The sequence below is a fragment of the Lemur catta genome, chromosome 9 (genome assembly GCF_020740605.2).
Source record: "Lemur catta isolate mLemCat1 chromosome 9, mLemCat1.pri, whole genome shotgun sequence".
Taxonomy (NCBI): Eukaryota; Metazoa; Chordata; class Mammalia; order Primates; family Lemuridae; genus Lemur; species Lemur catta.
This window is the reverse complement of record NC_059136.1, coordinates 34356824-34374138: the sequence shown is the minus strand read 5'-3', so window position 1 is coordinate 34374138 and position 17315 is coordinate 34356824.

Sequence of the window (17315 nt, the reverse complement as noted above, 5' to 3'; positions counted from 1 at the left end):
TTTGAATGCTAGGACCTGCTACAATGCTTTGTACACAGTATGCCTTCACAGTTTTCTAAGGAAGTAAAGAAATGATTGAGCAATATTTTGGGACATAGGCATGGGAACTTGTGCAGAGCCAGCTCTGGCTGGCTTCTTGTCTTTGATCACATCTTAAGATAGATCTATGTGCTTAAGAATGGTCTCTGGCTCCTAAAAGTGGAATCGCAAGGAAGCGTGATACGGACAGAAACATTTTTCTAATCTCCTGTGTTCCACTGTGACAGGAGTCAACTCTACCTATCCTCTCAGAACTTTGATTTTTTTCATGTACAAATGAAGATAATAATACTTACCTCATAAAGTTGTGTGAATTCAGTGAAGAAATGGCTATAACAAACCTAGCACTGTGCCTGGCATGTAATTGATATTCAATTGATGTTGCCTTTTTATCTGTGCAACTATTAGGCCAATAATTTAACTTTTCTGAACCACAATTTCCCCATGCATACAATAAGGATGATAGCTCCTATCTTGGGAACTTTGGTGAGGAGTTAACAAGATAGTGTATGGAAAGTACCCAGCCAGGATCTGAAGCATGGTAAGTACTCAGGCATTGCTATTTTCCCTTTACTCTACAGAACTGTGTTCATAAATTCATTCACTGGAAATTCTAATCACTGTGGAGTGTGTGTGTGTATGTGTGTACACACATGTGTATGAATTTTATTTGCCAAAAGACCATAAGAAAAGCCCATTGTAACCTAAATGCCCCCCGGAACTATTTCCCATGTCAGAGGATCTGGGGCCCAAATGGTTGTGCTCACTCTGAGTGGGCGAATATCCAAGCCAGAGCTGAGAAGCTGCAGAAGGCTAGGCAGACAGAGTCATCCACTGGGAAAAAGGCTGTACAACCCTGAGTCATGTGGGAGACGTGCAAATTCTGACCAGCAGAAATAGCAGCCTCAGATAATGCCCAAAGGCTTGCTCTACAATGGAGTTCATTATTATTCATGTGAATGAAGTGGAAGAAGTACTGTCATCTCTTCCTGCGGTTTACTGAGTTTTCATTGACAAAAAAATAAGAACACTTTTGTTTGCCAACACACTGCCCTTTGCTAGCCTGCTATGGCCCAGCCATGTGAAGTTGCACTTCATGTTTCAATGAAGCAAATCTCCCCCAATGAGAGAAAAGGTTACTTCCTCCATTACACTCCCCTGACCACTGCCTCTGCCAGATCCTGTCATGTGCTAGAGAGAAAAGACAAAGCAAAAACAGAGCAGCCAGCAGAAAAACCACTTCTCACTCTGACCAGCCTCTGAATCCAAAATGCTAAACCAGAGTCCAATGGTGTTATCAGGCGCTGTGGTCAAGCCCTTGCATCTGGTTATGATTCATGAACAGGGCTGGCGTGAGAAGCCTCCTCACACGAGGTCAGAAAACAGCCCCCTTGGAGGTGGCAGGGATGTCTCCGTGGCATTATCTCAAAGCCTATTCTGTAAACATTCTTTCTTCAGACAACAAGAGAAATAGTACAATTACAGCTTTCCTTAATTACAGTCTCATTCTCAGCTTACCCTCTGACCACCTCAATTGAATTTGGACCCCCATTTTAAACAACCTTCTACAAATGAGAAAATTGAGGTCTGCAGGGGTCAGTGATCTGCCTGGCATCACCCAGTTGAGAAGTGCTAGAGCCATAACTACAACCAAGAGGAGAAAAAGCCTTGTCGGGAAATATAGATTTAAAAACATTGTTGAACTGAAATGCATAGGGAGTGCCAAGTACAAAGCATGGCTTGGAGGAAGCATTCAAAATTTTTTTCTTTTCCTCCTGCAGAAACGGAAAACATTCTGGTTAACTGGTGATTCTACCACACTGCAGGCCTTTCCCCAGTAAAATATCAGGATCCCCCACAGAAGATGATGGCAACCATGAAAATAACAATACTCCTATGACAATAATACTTGTCACTCTTTATTGAATTGCAATTATCTAACCAGATATCATTCTTGAAGCTTCGTATATAATGCGATCCCAGTTGACCAAAGAGGAAGGGAAATATCACAAAAAGGCACATCTCTCCACCCATCTGACAACCAGAAATACAATGAATGAGTTCCCCCCAGCTGGGGCCAGATCCTATGTGATAAGGGTAGACTGATCACATAATTTATTGTTTAAATCAGGACAGATTTCAGAATGAAAGGGGGTACTCTGAATAATTATTCTGGGATAATTTAGATACATCAAGACTGCCCTGGGCAAACCAGGACACAGGGTCAACCTAGGGTAGCAACTCAAGTCCCACGTTCCGAGAAGCCAATTCATTATTTTTCAAGTAGTGAGCCTAGGTGAAGAGAAAGCCATACATCTTTGGTGTGAGCCTCTGGGCACCTTGAAGAGAGGCTGTGGCATGTGTGCTCAAGGGGATGGTGGAATTAAAGCTTCCCCAAGCCCACAGGGTCTCCTGCACACTTGCTCACTTCCGCTGTAGCCAGTAAGTCCCCTCCCAGTTTGGGATCTCTGAATGCTGTTTTCCTTCCTTGACATGCTCTCCCCGCCCCTTGAAAGAATTTTCGTCTGGTCGATTCCTACTTACCAAGGACTTTACCTGATCATCTCTGCACAAACCCTAGTCTAAATAGGGTCTGTCAATGTACCCGTTACTTTCTCTTTCATAGCACTTGCAAAATAACTCATTCATTTATTTCTTTGAATGGCTTTTTTCAAGTTTATCTTCTTCTAGAATACGTTTCACAAAAAAAGTAAAGCAGGGGCGATATCTCTTTTGTATTGCGGTATCCACCATGCACACAGTAGGCACAGTGTCAGTTAGAATTGTTAGTTGAAAGAAGTAATCCATTGATGAGGAAAGAAGTTAAACATCTACTCTGTGCTCACTCTCACCTGTGTGAAACTTCCTGAGATATGGAATTAGTGATAAGAAAATAGCTTGATGCAGATTTAATCATAACAATGAATGGTCTTTGCAGTTCTGAACGATATTTTGTCCCACCTAAGGAATTCATTCTGCCCCTGCCACAATAAAATCCATCTCTCTAGGACCCTACAGAATGTCCTTGCCTACTCTGTTCCGGGTCTCTCCCCCTGGATAAAACTATACAAACCTTGCTGATTCAAAATGATATCATTCCTTTTCCCTAGTGTACATGCCCGTGTGGCCCTTCTGCTACTGTGCTAAGCACACAAGATGTATTTTCTCTTCTTAACCTTACAAAAATTCTATGGAATAGATATCATGATATCCCTATTTTACAAACAAGGAAATTGAGGCTCAGAGATTAATTTGCCCAAGGTCACACAATTACTAACTGGCAAAGCTAGGATTTGATCTCAGGGTGCCTGGCTCCAAATCCCAGGCTCTGAACCCCTGTCATAGAATAGTTATATCATAGCCTTTTATAATTATGGGCCAGTCCTGACCACAAGGTCTGGTCATTTTTAATTATACTTTGGTGATTTCCAAGTCCTCCCCATGCTTAAGTCTTCCCTTTCCATGGCTTCCCTTTCCAGACAAGGAAAAATCATCCAGAGAGATGCCATCACTTGCCTGAAGGACTCAAGCCCAGGGCAACTACGAGTCGATTCTATAATGCAGCTCTTTTCATGGATAGAAACTTGGACCCCAGAGACCACGCTGTAAGAGACTCAGTCCCCTTCTCATTGGCTATTATTGTCTTTAATAAGATGAGTGCAGTGTCCGTCTTAGAAGGACAGCTTTCCCTGGCCTCATGGCTCAATCTAAGAGGCCTCTAACTTCCTTGAGTGAAACGTTAATAGCAATCCTTAAGTAAAGAATTGGCCTTTATTTCATAGCAAGCCTAGGGGGGAAAAAAATGCCTGTTTCCTGCTCTTCTATCACACAGGCTTCTGGGAACCTCCATTGAATTTCCTCTTGCTTTCTTTGTATAAGCTTTTTTTCCACTGGTTAATTTCTTCCCAGGTGTGTTCCTTGTTGGGAGGCGGGGGGAGAAGGTTACCACCACCCGTGGGACTGCCAGGCCGGAAGAGCCTTTCTAGTGAGCGTCTCTCAGGAAGGAAGAGCAGATGTGTGACCTGAAATGAACTGGGTTGGGGTGAGAGCCTCAGGTGGCCCTGGCATGTTGGCTGCTGTTGCCCAGTGAGCAGATGCCACAGGGGACTCTGTAAGTCACTAAATGTTAGTAGAACCATCAGCTTAGGCGACATCCCATAAGGTAACCCACCGGGCTTGAAGTGGCCAAGGCCCTGAGATACTCTAGAAACTAAAAACAGTATTCCATGAGCTATAGTCCATATTTCCTAAAGCTAAATATTTTTTATTTCCTCTTGGTACTTTTATTTTGCAAATGTTTCTTCAATTATATGCTACTTTCATGATTATATTTGTTTATGGTTATTAATCAAAATAAAATTATATTTTTACTCACAAGTCATGATAAGCTAATTAAAATGTCAAGCTTAATAATAATCATTTGAGAAGAAAAATGAGAATGGAACACTCATAGGAGAAAATGTACTAATCCATTCTCTAATACAAATCAGATGATAACACTTGACTGTATAAAACTGTAATAGATTCTCATGGCACTTTGAATAGAATTCTCAGTCCTCACAATAGCCTAAAAGACCCACCAACCTTCTCAGTCACACTTCCTGCCATGCACCTCCTTACTCGCTGCAATTGTTTCTTGAATATGATGACTTATTTCTGTCTCAGGGCCTTTGCACAAGCTGTTCCCCCTGCCTGGAACACTCTACCCTCTTATCTGCATGTGGGCATTTCCTTTATCCACTCAAGTCTCAGCTCAAATGCCACCTCCTCAGTGAGGCCTTCCTGCCCACTGGCTCCAAATTAGCACCTCCCCCACCCTCCCCACAGATGCCTTTAGAACATGTCTTATCGTCTTATGATATTTATTACTATCTGAATTACTTTGTTCATTTGTTTTGAACTGTTAAGGGGTACATTTCTAAAGAAGATATAATCATGACTCTCATACACATATGAAGCGAACATATATCAAAGATTTTAAAAATGATAACTCACCATAAAAATGATAACTATGTGAGGTAATACAATTGTTAATTAGCTAGATTTAACTATTCCATAATGTGTGTACATAGATATAATATATATCATGTACATGATAAGCACATATAATTTTATCTGTCAATGTAAAAATTAATTTAAAAAATAAATAAATTTTTTAAAATATTTTATTTAACTCAATTATTAATGAGGTAGCCAGTGAGATGTTACAACCAGTGCCATACATGGATACTCAGATAGGGAATGTGGAGATGAATTTACGAATTAATGCAAAACTGGCAGAAATGCTCAATGTCCAAATGCGGATAACCAATTGAGCTCCACCAGACACAGTTTGTGTGTCTACGGACAGAAATCAATTGCATTACGACCGGTTTTCTACAAGTTAACTTTTCTCTCAACAGAGTTGAGAAACAGCCTAGTCGAAGGCAAACAAAGACCCACACCTCTTTTGTAATCAAATAATCTCCAGAGGCCTCCAATCCATTGACAGGATATTCAGCAATCTCTTTTGTCCATGTCAAAATCATCCGTAATTTTCCCTATAATATTTATTATTATCTGAAATTATCTTTTTCCTTTATTTGTTCCTTTTTCCAATCCCCGTGTTCTGGAATGTAAGCTTCCCAAAAGCAGAGACTTTGCCTGCCTTATTCACCAAGATTTCCCCAAAGTCCAAAACTGTAACTGATTTATAGCAGGTGCTTAGGAATATTTGTTGAATCAGTAAGTGACCAATAAGAACACTAAAGAAAAAAAAGTCACACTCACAATCAAAAAAATGCAAATTAAAATAAGACAACCACATCTTCAAAGAGTCATAAAAGGTTTCATCAGGTTCTACCAAGTACATAAAGGAAGGGTTCCTGGGTCATCAGTTAGCAGCTCAGCACTACCACCACCCCGTCCAAGGTGGGAATTGTGTTTCTTAGAATCCCCTCCCTGTATGATTCCAAGTTTGCCAATAGGAAGAACTCACAGGAGATTTGGAAGGCAGGAATGAAGCAGAAGCCAGAGATCACAGTGGCCAGAGGTAATGGTGTTTCAGACCCATCCATAAGCTCCCACTTTTCGATCATGTTGAGCTGCTGTGATAGCTTCTTGGACACCTCTGCAAACTCCAACTTCTCTACCAGCTCCAGCGCTTTGGGCTGACGTGCTTCTGGCTGCAGCCCTCCAGACCTTCACTTCCCCACTCTTCACACACTCATGTAATCCCTAATTTCTATATTAAACTCTTCCCTAAAGGACTTACAGTGGTCCGTTTTCTTCACCAAACCCAGAATGATACAGAAGGGATCTCATACACTGCCAGGATAAATGCCTTTCTCTTTCATTCAACATTCAGGAAATATTCATTAAGTGGTTACATGCCTTGGAGAGCAATTTTATAATAGGCAAGTTTACAATCTTTGATCTAGTAACTCCACTTCTAAGAATTAGTCTGTTCTAAGAAACCAATCATTAATCCAGACAAAGATCTAGGTTTGGAACATTAGGTAAAAGAACATTAATGAGAGAAGAATTAATACCTTCTCCCCAAATAAGTGAAGACCAAAATGTTCACCAATAGGGAAGTGGTTTAAAACTTAAGCTGTATCCATAAGATACAACATTATATGGCTTTTATGAATCATGTTTTTTTAAATTATTCCATGATAAGATAAAATTACCACAATTAAAGGTAAATAACGGTGCAAGATATCAAATCATATATGAAATATTTTAATTTGCTAAAATGAAAATAAGATAAAATGCATACCATGCTTTACTGTACATTACCTGTGTGACTTTTGGCATGTTAGTTAAATTTTGAACATCAGTTTCCACAGCTATCAAGTGGAGATCACAATGCTTGTCATGCCTTTCCTAAAGAGTCAAATGAGATAAGTTCTTTATCTGAAGCAACAGACCCGTGTAAAGGACCTTATAAACTCCATTCTCATCAGTACCAGAGAGCACTGTATGGTGATTAGAAGCCAGCCCTCAGACAGCTGCCAGGGTTCAAATCCTAGCTTTGCCACTTATTAAGAGTGTCATATTAGGAAAGTCACTTAGCCTCTCTGCACCTCAGTTTCTCCATCTGACAAAATAGGAATAAAGCTAGTATTATTTCATATTATTATTGTTATTATAAGAACTAAATTAGTGTGTGTGCCATGTTTAGGATAGCACTTATGACATGGTAAGAGTTAAATAAATTCAAACTACTCACCATATTCATTCTATAATTATTTATGGAGCATTCATTATGTGTTTTAGACTGGAGGGGTTACAGAAACATTTAACAAGAGATCCCTTGCTCTCAGAGGAGTTCACAGTCAAGAGAGAGAAGAACTATGTACATGAGCATAACAACAGAATGAGGAAGGTAACCCCTACATCATAGAGCTGCTACTAGAATGAAAAGGGGAAAATATATGAGAAGCGCCTGAGACCCAGCAGGAACAAATGGTGCCCCTTTGATCAGAAAATTGTAACTCCACAAGATTAAGTAACTTGCCCAGCATCACTCAGTTAATTTGCATTTTATACTTTATCTCCTTAGATCTTCATATCAACACAGTAAAGTAGGCATTATTGTCCCAATCCTACAACTGAGGCATCTGATGCTCGGTAAAGTTGTAACTTGCCCAAGGACACATGGCTTGGAAATGGAGTGGGAACTTCAACCTAGGTCAGACTAACTCCTCCTTGAATCCTTTCCACTGGGCCATAAATCATAAAAAGAATGTTTGAATTTAAGTTTGTGATAACATTGTGATTCATTGCATTATCCCTGACCTCCCACATCCTGGCATCTTTTTCCCCTAGAATTCAAGGACCAGCTCTTAAGCATTATCTCTGTCTCACCCAGTACCTAGTATGGTGCCTACCTGCTGGGAAGCCCCAGTAAATCAATGTAAGTGCAAGTCAATGGGGAAAAGATAGAACAATTGTCTCTTACATATGATGACTTTATTTAAATAGCAAGAATAAAAGCTCAGGTAACCAGCCGTGAAAACAGAAATCAGCTCCCAACAAACCGTTTTACTCTCCCTCACTAGTCTCTCACCAACTTCAGTCAATAGTGCAATCCTATGGCACATTAAGCAGAGAATTTGATCCAAAAGAAACACAATCAGGAGGCACATAGGCAATTGTTCTGATTAAATACAGCCTGCCAGAATTAAAACACCACAGGCTGTTTGTAGAACTCCTTGGTTTTAATGAGATGAACCCCATTTTAATAGCAGAGATAAAACGATGTATTCATCAGACCCCATGGGATGACATATGTAATTAGCCTATGATATAGTGTGGCTAATCTGCACCCAGTTGTAGAAATTACAGAATGATCAATTAACACTGTCCAACTTAATTTTTTGAAGCCTCATTTGGTGGACTGAGGTAGGCAGTTCTCCTTGTGTCAGCCTTTACAGAGAAATTTATCTCACCAACATTCCAAGGGAGAGGGAACTAACATTGTTATCAGCTGATTAGGCGATGGGCTCTAAGCACAGGCATTCTCATAGACCATCTCCTACCCTCCTCCCAGTGATTAAATTACTCCCACAATTTTAGAAATGTGCAAACTGAGACTCAGAGAGGTTAAATAACTTATTCTAATACACATCTGGTATGTAGCAAAGCTTGGATTCAAACCTAGAGTTGTCTGGTTTCAAGGATGTTGGTGTTGGTGGGTCAGGTAAGAGGTAAGCCTACCTGGGTTCAAATCCTGGCTCCTGTACTACTAGGGTATAGCTTTGGCAAGGTTCTTAAATTTCTCCATCCATGGTTAGTCTCATCTGTCAAATGGATACCACAGGGCTATCTTGTTTCATAAAATGAGTGTGAAAAGCAAATGAGCCTGAATAAAGAGCAAAGAGTCGATGTTAGCTGCTAAATCATAGAATGTTGCAGACACCTGTGTAGTGTCAGAAAAAATGAGCAAGTAGAGTCTGGAGAGTTCTACGTGTTTAGATGAGGTCACACATACAGGAAGTGCCAGACTAGGACTGAATGTGGCACAAGACCCATTTAAACACTCAACCAAATGCTGCATACTTTCGCTTGACTTCCCTCAGCCCTCAGAACAAACCAGCCAGGTAGGGAACACAGGATACCTTAGGAGACTGAGCTCAGAGTGGTGACGCATGGACACATTGGAACAAAGGCAAGCATAACTTTCCCTCACCTCACAATGTCTATGGCACTAGTCTCGTGAATACACTTCTTAGTTAAGACAATCTTCTATGATTGTTGTGAACATTAAATAATTTCATCCATATAAAATATTTAGCATGATGCCAACATGTATATATTGAAAGCACTCAGTAAATGTTACTTGTCTTTTTAATAGCAGTAGTGATAGTGGTGGTGGTGGTAAATCACCAAAATACAAATCCCCTGGTAGAAATAATCCTCCCTAGAATGTTATTAGATCTTCACACCTTAAGCTGAATGGTCTTTTGCTTGTTTGTTTGCTTGTTTTTGTTCCTTTCCTGAGAAATTTACTTGTTTACTCCTAGAAAAGATAATAAATTCATAAGTCCATTCATCACCCCCAATAATGCAGAGGGTCCATCTTGCTATGGATACAGAATGATAAACTTCACCTGCTTAGTTTTTACTTCTTAGGGCTGTTATGAGGATGGAATAGGACAAGGCATGGAAAGACCATGATGGTGGTTGGGAAGCTGTGTTCCTTCCTGGTACTTTACACACTGACCAAGTGTTGTAGGATGTTGCACCTGGTGATCTGAAGGTCTTCCCACTGTAACATTCTTCATACAAAAGATTGTTGCTCTGCGTGTTTGTCCATATGTTGATCTTGGATGGTGGTTAAAGGCAAAATACTTGAACAGCAGTGACCCCTAACAATCTTCCTCTAATTTAAGACATTATTAATACAAATTGTAGCCAAAAAAATTGATGCTCTAATAACTCACCCCCAGTTAACTCACAAAGCCTTAGTACTTTTCAGCTCTGCAACCAGCTGTGTTCTAGACACTGCTGGGAAAGCAAAAGTCCAGAAAATGTATGCTGTGGTTTTCATGAGCCCCCCTCCCCCCCGCAAAGTTCATGTGTTAGACACTCAATCCCCAATGCAACAATTTTGAGAGATGGGACCTTTAAGAGATGATCAGGCCATGAGGGCTCTGCCCTCATGAACGGATTAGTGATGTTACCATGGGCCTGTGCTAGTTATTGACATAGTGGGTTCCTGACAAAAGGATGAGTTTCCCTTTCCCTCTTCTCTCACACACACATGCTCTCTTGCCCACCCGCTGTCCTTTGTGGGATGACATGGTACAAAGGCCCTCACCAGAGGCCAGTGTCACGTTCTTGGACTTCCCAGACTCCTGAACTGTGAGCAAAATAAAATTCTATTGTTTATAAATTACTGAGTCTGCAGTATTCTGTTATAGCAGCAGAAATTAGGCTAAGACAATGTACCTCTGTGGAGCCCTTTAGAGAGCTAACTCCTGCCTGCATCTTTGGCAGCAACACACACACCTCTCATCCTGGTTCTCTTGCTTTGCTGCACTGACCTGCTTTTTATTCCTTACAACAACTTCTTTCCTGACTTCAAAATCTGCCAATTTTGTTTTCTCTTTTCGGCTAGCTCTCTCGTCCCTCCTTTCTACCCCTCACCACTTCTCACTGTCACTATTCATCTTTCAGGTTTTAGCACAAACATCACACAGAAAAGCCTTGCCCCACTCCCAGGACAAGGATGTGCCCTCTTGTTACATGGGTTTATCTGTTTATCTCACCTGTCATTTTTCTCCTTTCAGGTCTTCTCACAACCACAATTAAACTACTAATTGGGCCACTGGTATATAACATCTATCTCAGCACCTCACCTAGACTATGAACTCCATGAGGGCAAACTCACACCTGTATACATTAGGTGGTCGTATCCCTACTACCTAATACAGCACTGGAACATGGTTGCCACCCATTAATATTGTGTTTACCTAATTCAACAATTACACAGGATTGTGAGGTAATTGGGTGTTGCTGAGTTCACTTTTGGTTTTGTTTCATTTTTTAGAAAATGAATAGTGGTAAATGAAATCCCTTAGAGCAACTTGGCATTAAAAAATATTGAAATTCCTTTTTACTTTTTAAAATAAATGTTATTATTTATATTTGAGGTTTACAGCATGATGTTGAGGGATACATTAAAATAGTAAAATAGTTACTATAATGAAGCAAATTAATATATCTAGCAACTCACATAGTTACTGTTTTTGTGACAAGAACAGCTATAATCTACTTAGTTAAGAAATATTTCTAATACAACACAATTTTATTAACTATAGTCTTCATGTTGTATGTTGGATCTCTAGACTTGTTCATCCTATATATTTGCTACTTTTTATCCTTTTTCAAAATATATCTTTAAAATAAATGTATTTATTCTTTTACCTTGGATCATTTTGGGGTGGTCAATATTGCATAAAGATAAAACCCCCATGGGTTTTAACTCTGGATCTAGTAGAGTTACAATTGACTTACTCTTTGATGCACTAATTCTGCTTCTAGAAATCTATCCTATAGAAACATCTGCAAAACCATGAAAAGATGAATGTATATGCTTGCAGCATTATTTGTAAGTCAAAACATCAAAAACAAATGAAGTGTCCAGCAATAGGAAGCAGATAAATAAGAGGTGGTACATTCACACAGTGGAGTGCAATGCAGCCATTAGAAAAATGAAGACATTATCTATGTAGTTATACGCAGCACATGGGTATATTGCAAAGTGAAAACAGGAAAGTGTAGCACAGTTATAATATGCTACTTTTTGTGTAAAGGAAGGAAATAAAAATCTCTGTATGTTTCATATATTTAAAAAAAAATTCATAGGAAATATAAACAAAAACCTAATAAATGTAGTTACCCTATAGAAAATGCATGGGGAATACATGGAAGGAGAAAAGATGGAAATAAAACTTCCTTGTGTATACCATTCTATGTCATTATGCCCTTTGAATAATGTAAGTTCATTACATATTAAAAGTAAAGCTAATCTTTAAAAACATTTCTAAAGTTAAAAATAAACCAAGACAAATAAATCTAGCCATATATCAATTTAGAAACATAACCACACAGAGAAATAATTTTTTTTCTCCACAATGCTTTAGAACACAGTACTTTGTACATTCTTAGTGTGATATGCTCTGTGGACAGAAAGAACTACATAGAAATTTAAAATAAATCTTATTATTTTATGTTAACATTCATATTGTTATTTTGAAACTATTTTCTTTATATTGAAGAATAAAGCAAATAAGGAATTATGTTAATAAACTTCTAAGAGAATAAAAGATTCAGTTATAAAATAAAAGATGAAAGCTAATGTTGAAATTGAGGTGATAATAGTTAAATGAACTTACAGTTTTATTAAACATATATTTTTTATCTTAGTCCATTGAAATGGCCCAGTAGCAATGTCACCCAGTAGCAATAATCACTCCTGGCACTCAGATTTTGCTTTATAAAATCAGATCTTCTTGTAGAACTGGCTGCTTTCAGGGCTGGATTAGGGAAGGTACAAGGTGAGCCTAGAACATGCTGTCATGTTCAAAAGCAAAGAAGCTTTCAAATAGTAATTGAGTATGTCAAAAGGACACAAGAACCAGCTGGAAGGAGCTCATGCTGCCAAAACTGTGATGATTGGAGTAGTAAAAAGAGTAGTGAATATAGTGGATTAAAGTATATTAGATCTGCTAAAGCCATGAGTCCATAATGCTACTCAAAAAAGAGAGAAGCAGAAACAAAAATTCATTTGTCTCCATTTGAAATGGTCATTAAAACAACTTCTTCCTTTGCAAATTGATAATTATAGGGAATTAATTAAGTATTCATCTGCCTTTTCAGTAAAAACTGTATTTCAGGGCAAAAAGACTCATTTGTGACAGAAAGATCTGTTTTGTGGAAGAATGTCAAGAAATAAAGATAGAAGGAATATTAGAATTATGAAGTCAACACTTTACCACACTGTCTGGGGGATGGACACATTCGAGGCTCTGACTCGGGTGGGACAAAGGCAATGTATGTAACCTAAACATTTGTATCCCTGTAATATGCTGAAATTAAAAAAACACTTTACATTTTACCACTTGTAATTAGATTCCTGTTTTGAGCATAGAAGGCTGTTCTGTTAGCACAAAGGAGTAAGTAATGGAGAAGTCTGAGGAAGATCCAAGAGAGCTTCCTGGAAGAGGCAATGTGGGCTGAGGCTTGAAGGATAAGCAGAATCAGCCAGAACAAGAATGCAGGTGGACCTGTCAGATGGAGGGGCATGCAGGGAAGCTTGGCAAAGCTTATGAAGTGCACTTATATTGGAGGGGACTGCTATCCACTTGGATCCAGACTCAGCACAAGCACGGAACACTGCACAGAGCCAAATTTACCCTCAGAAAATCACTGTGGAAGGAGCTTTGTTGTGAAGCAATACATGGTATCTCAGTGAGCCCATCCCAGCCAATTTCCCCATAGAGTTCTGATCAGATCACTTTTTGAGAAATACGAAGGAGTTAGCAATTGGAGGTGATACACAAAGACAGCGTTCTCTGAGATGCTCCCACTCTGAGAGGTATGTGGGGACTGACAACAACGCAGGGAAAAGCAAGAGTCCTGGCTCCCATCTTTGGCTTCCTAGGGGCACAGGGCACACTGAGTAGACCAAGTCCCCACTGTTGACAGTGCCTAGATCATTCATTGTCCTCTTGCTCTCTGGATCCGCATCCCCTGTCAGTTTAAGCTGAAAACATCCACATAGTCAGCCTCTGTTAAAGCATACACCATGCAAAGGTACACGGGAAGGAGGTGCACGGGCCCAGATATGATGCTAGATGGACAGGGGTCATATTAGGAAGGGGCTATTTTGCTAAATTAAGCAGTTTAGACTTTGGAATAGAAGAAAGCCACTGGATAGAGTTGTAAGTAAAGTGTGGTATGATAAGACCTGTGCTTTGAGAAGATCACTCTGGCTTCATCGTGAGGAATAGCCTGGGGGCTGTGGGGGTTTGAGTGAGGGTAAGATCACAAGAAGTTTGTTGCCACCGTTGTGTTTGAATCTGGCTTCTTTGGCAAGTCCTCCTTGAGAGGCCAAGCATCACATGAATTGGACAGGAAGGTAAAGTTTTAGATCTGAAAGGAAAAAAAGGATGCCATCTTTAGAACCCTGCACACAAAGGAGAGGCTATTTAGGGATCTAGATTCTCCAACCACAGAAAGCTGGTAGGTAAGAAGTAGCCGGTTCCCACTGAACTCCCCTGGGCACATGAAGGGAACCACATGGCATTTGTTCCCAACAACTGACCACAGTAGTGGAAATTATAAATGGGGCCAGGAAGTGGTCATTTCACTTCAATCCACCTATAATACGTTCAAAATAGCTGTCATTTGCCAAAACAAACCTCTGAATCCTAAACAATCTATTTAGCACAAATCCATTTATTCAGCCAACTGTATTGAGCATCCACCATGTCAGGGACTACACTGTAAGTTAGGTTTACAACAATTAAAAATTAGCCCTCTGGGAAGACCTGACACATGAAACAGACAAGTGAACAGGAAATTCAGGACAGAGTGATAGGTGCTCTGATGGGGCTGGAGAGATCTTTCACCAAGCCCAGTAAAGGCTACTGACTGCCGTGACCCTGGGAGGTCACACCTGAAAGTAACTGGATGGTAACAGGCTTCTTAGTACAGTCAAAATGTTATTAGCCTGAGTGTGAAAAATAGAAGAATTCTAGTGGATTTCCAACTTGCCTCAACATCAACGATACATGTTGTTGGTTTCCTGTTTCATTGTTAAAAATATTCCTTAGGTGAACAAGAACCACTATCCTGATTAGCAGCTATAGAAGAATGAATGAAATTGAATTATGTGATAATTATTACATAAGCAATAGAATTTTGTTTCAGAAATTTGAGACCTAGACCAGAAATTCCTTTTTTACTCCTTTGCTCTCAAATGTTAAAATAAATAGTGATGATTGATAGGTAGAGGAAAGATGGTAGAAAGATAGGTGACAGACTGTCAGATATAATATACAATATTCTACATCACTCATATGGTCTTTGCTATATGTTTATTTGCTTTCTTTAAAATATTGAAAAATATTCAATCACAAAATATTGATTAAAAGATAAGAAATATTAGCTAATCTAAAAATTCTGGTGAGTCGTGATCTAGTGGCATTCAATGATGTTGTGAAAAACACAATTTATATCCAAATGTCATCAAGTGGTGAATATACTTACAAAATCTATGTAATGGAACATTACTAAGTAATTAAAAGCAACAAACTACCAATTCACACTATAACGGATGAATCTCAAAAATATTAAGCTAAGTTTAAGAAGCCAAATGCAAAAGACTGTATATATCATTGATATGAAATGTCTAAAAAGACTATAAATTTCATTTATAAGAAACATCTATAAAAGGAAAATTTGTAGAGACAGAAACCACATGAGTTTGCTTATGGCTAGGAGTGGGAGCAGGAATTAACTGCAAATGGGCACAAGGGAATTTGGGGGGTGGGTAATGGGTATGTTCCAAAGCTAGATTGTGGTGTGATTGTCCAACTCTATAAATTTACTAAATAATCAAATTGAACACAAACAATGGGTGAATTTTATGATATGGAAGTTATAGCTCAATAAATCTATCAAAACACATACATATACACACACACATAAACATATTTCACCTATTTTTAACCTGGGTATATAAGAAAGTGCTTGAAGATAACACTATGAGCTGTCTTATACTGAGCATCTCCTTAACAGCCAGGTACTTTTACCTTTGTTCCTGAAAGCCACCTTCAGAGAGGTAATGAGGTTTGCCCAGGGATATACACCTAGCTGAGTTAGAAATGGAATGCACTTGGGCCTACCTTCAAATCCTCTACACAATTTGTTTCAACATGGTCCCCAAAACAGAACCTATTCATTGCCCCAGATTCACATGATGTAGTCAAAGTAACAAACTAAACTCGCCCTGCACCCACCTCCCGTCTTCCCTGCAGTTGTCAGACTCTGCTCCCCTGATCTCTTGGCCACCGCCTTGGGATGGTGCAGTAAATCAAAGCTGATCGTGTCATTCTTGTGCTCAAACAGGGTGCCCTGATACTGAAACCTTGGTTTGGGCCTTTCACAACCTGGCTCCTGCATCCAGTGTCTAGAGCATCCTCGCTCACTGCTCCCCCATCCCACCCTGCACTGCTTTGCCCTGAACTTCTCATCAGTCTTTGAAGCTGATGGCCATTTTCACATCGCTCTACTTTGACCATGTAGTTTCTTTCACCTGAAATGCTTGACTTTTCCTTGTCCCTGCCAGGTATTGGCAAACTCCTGCTCTTCTTTTAACATCCTGAATAAATGTCATTCTTAGTAAAGCCTTCTACTACTTATCCAAGCAGAATTCATTTTTCCAAGCAACTGCTACATACTTTACTCATTTTCTTCAGTTTGTTTAATAGCACTTAAAAACATTTACCCACTTTAAGTATAGTGTATTTGTCACATTTTCTTTATAACCATGTATCATTAAAGGGATTACTTGGATTCAGATCTCCATTCCATCATTTGCTAGCTCTGTGACCTTGCACAAACTATGTAAACTCTTTTTACATCAGTTTTCCCAAAGTGAGACAATGAAAGAATATACCTTATAGGTGTTTACAAGAATTAAATGAGCTAATAATCATTAAGGAAAAAGAATATTTTCTGGTCCATAGTAAGTACTTAATAAATATTAGCTAATAATATTACTTTTTAATGGTATAGTAGGAGTTCAATAAATGTAAATTGAGCCCAGTCTCACCTCCACCTCCATTTTTCCCAAAGCTCATGGTTATTATAAAAAAATTCCTTCTAACAGGGTCAACTCCAGTAAATCTTAACAATTTGTTCTTCAGGTACTTCCTCATGAGAGTATTATTAAAAGCAGGGAGTATTATTAAGAGTATTATTAAGACTAGCTGAGAAGGAAGAAAGAAATTCTCAACAAAATATTAGCAAACCAGAAACAACATCAAATATAAAGAATTAAACACCTTGAACAACTGGAATTTATCGAAAGAATATAATTGTTTAAACATTAAAAATCAAATAAATACATAATTATTTCAATAGATGCAGTAAAAACATTTGAAAAAACCCAATGCACATGAATAAAAATACCCTCACAAACTTGCAATAGAAGCAAAATTCCTCATCATGATAAAGAGCATCTATAAGAAAAATTGCAGCTACCATCACTCTTAATG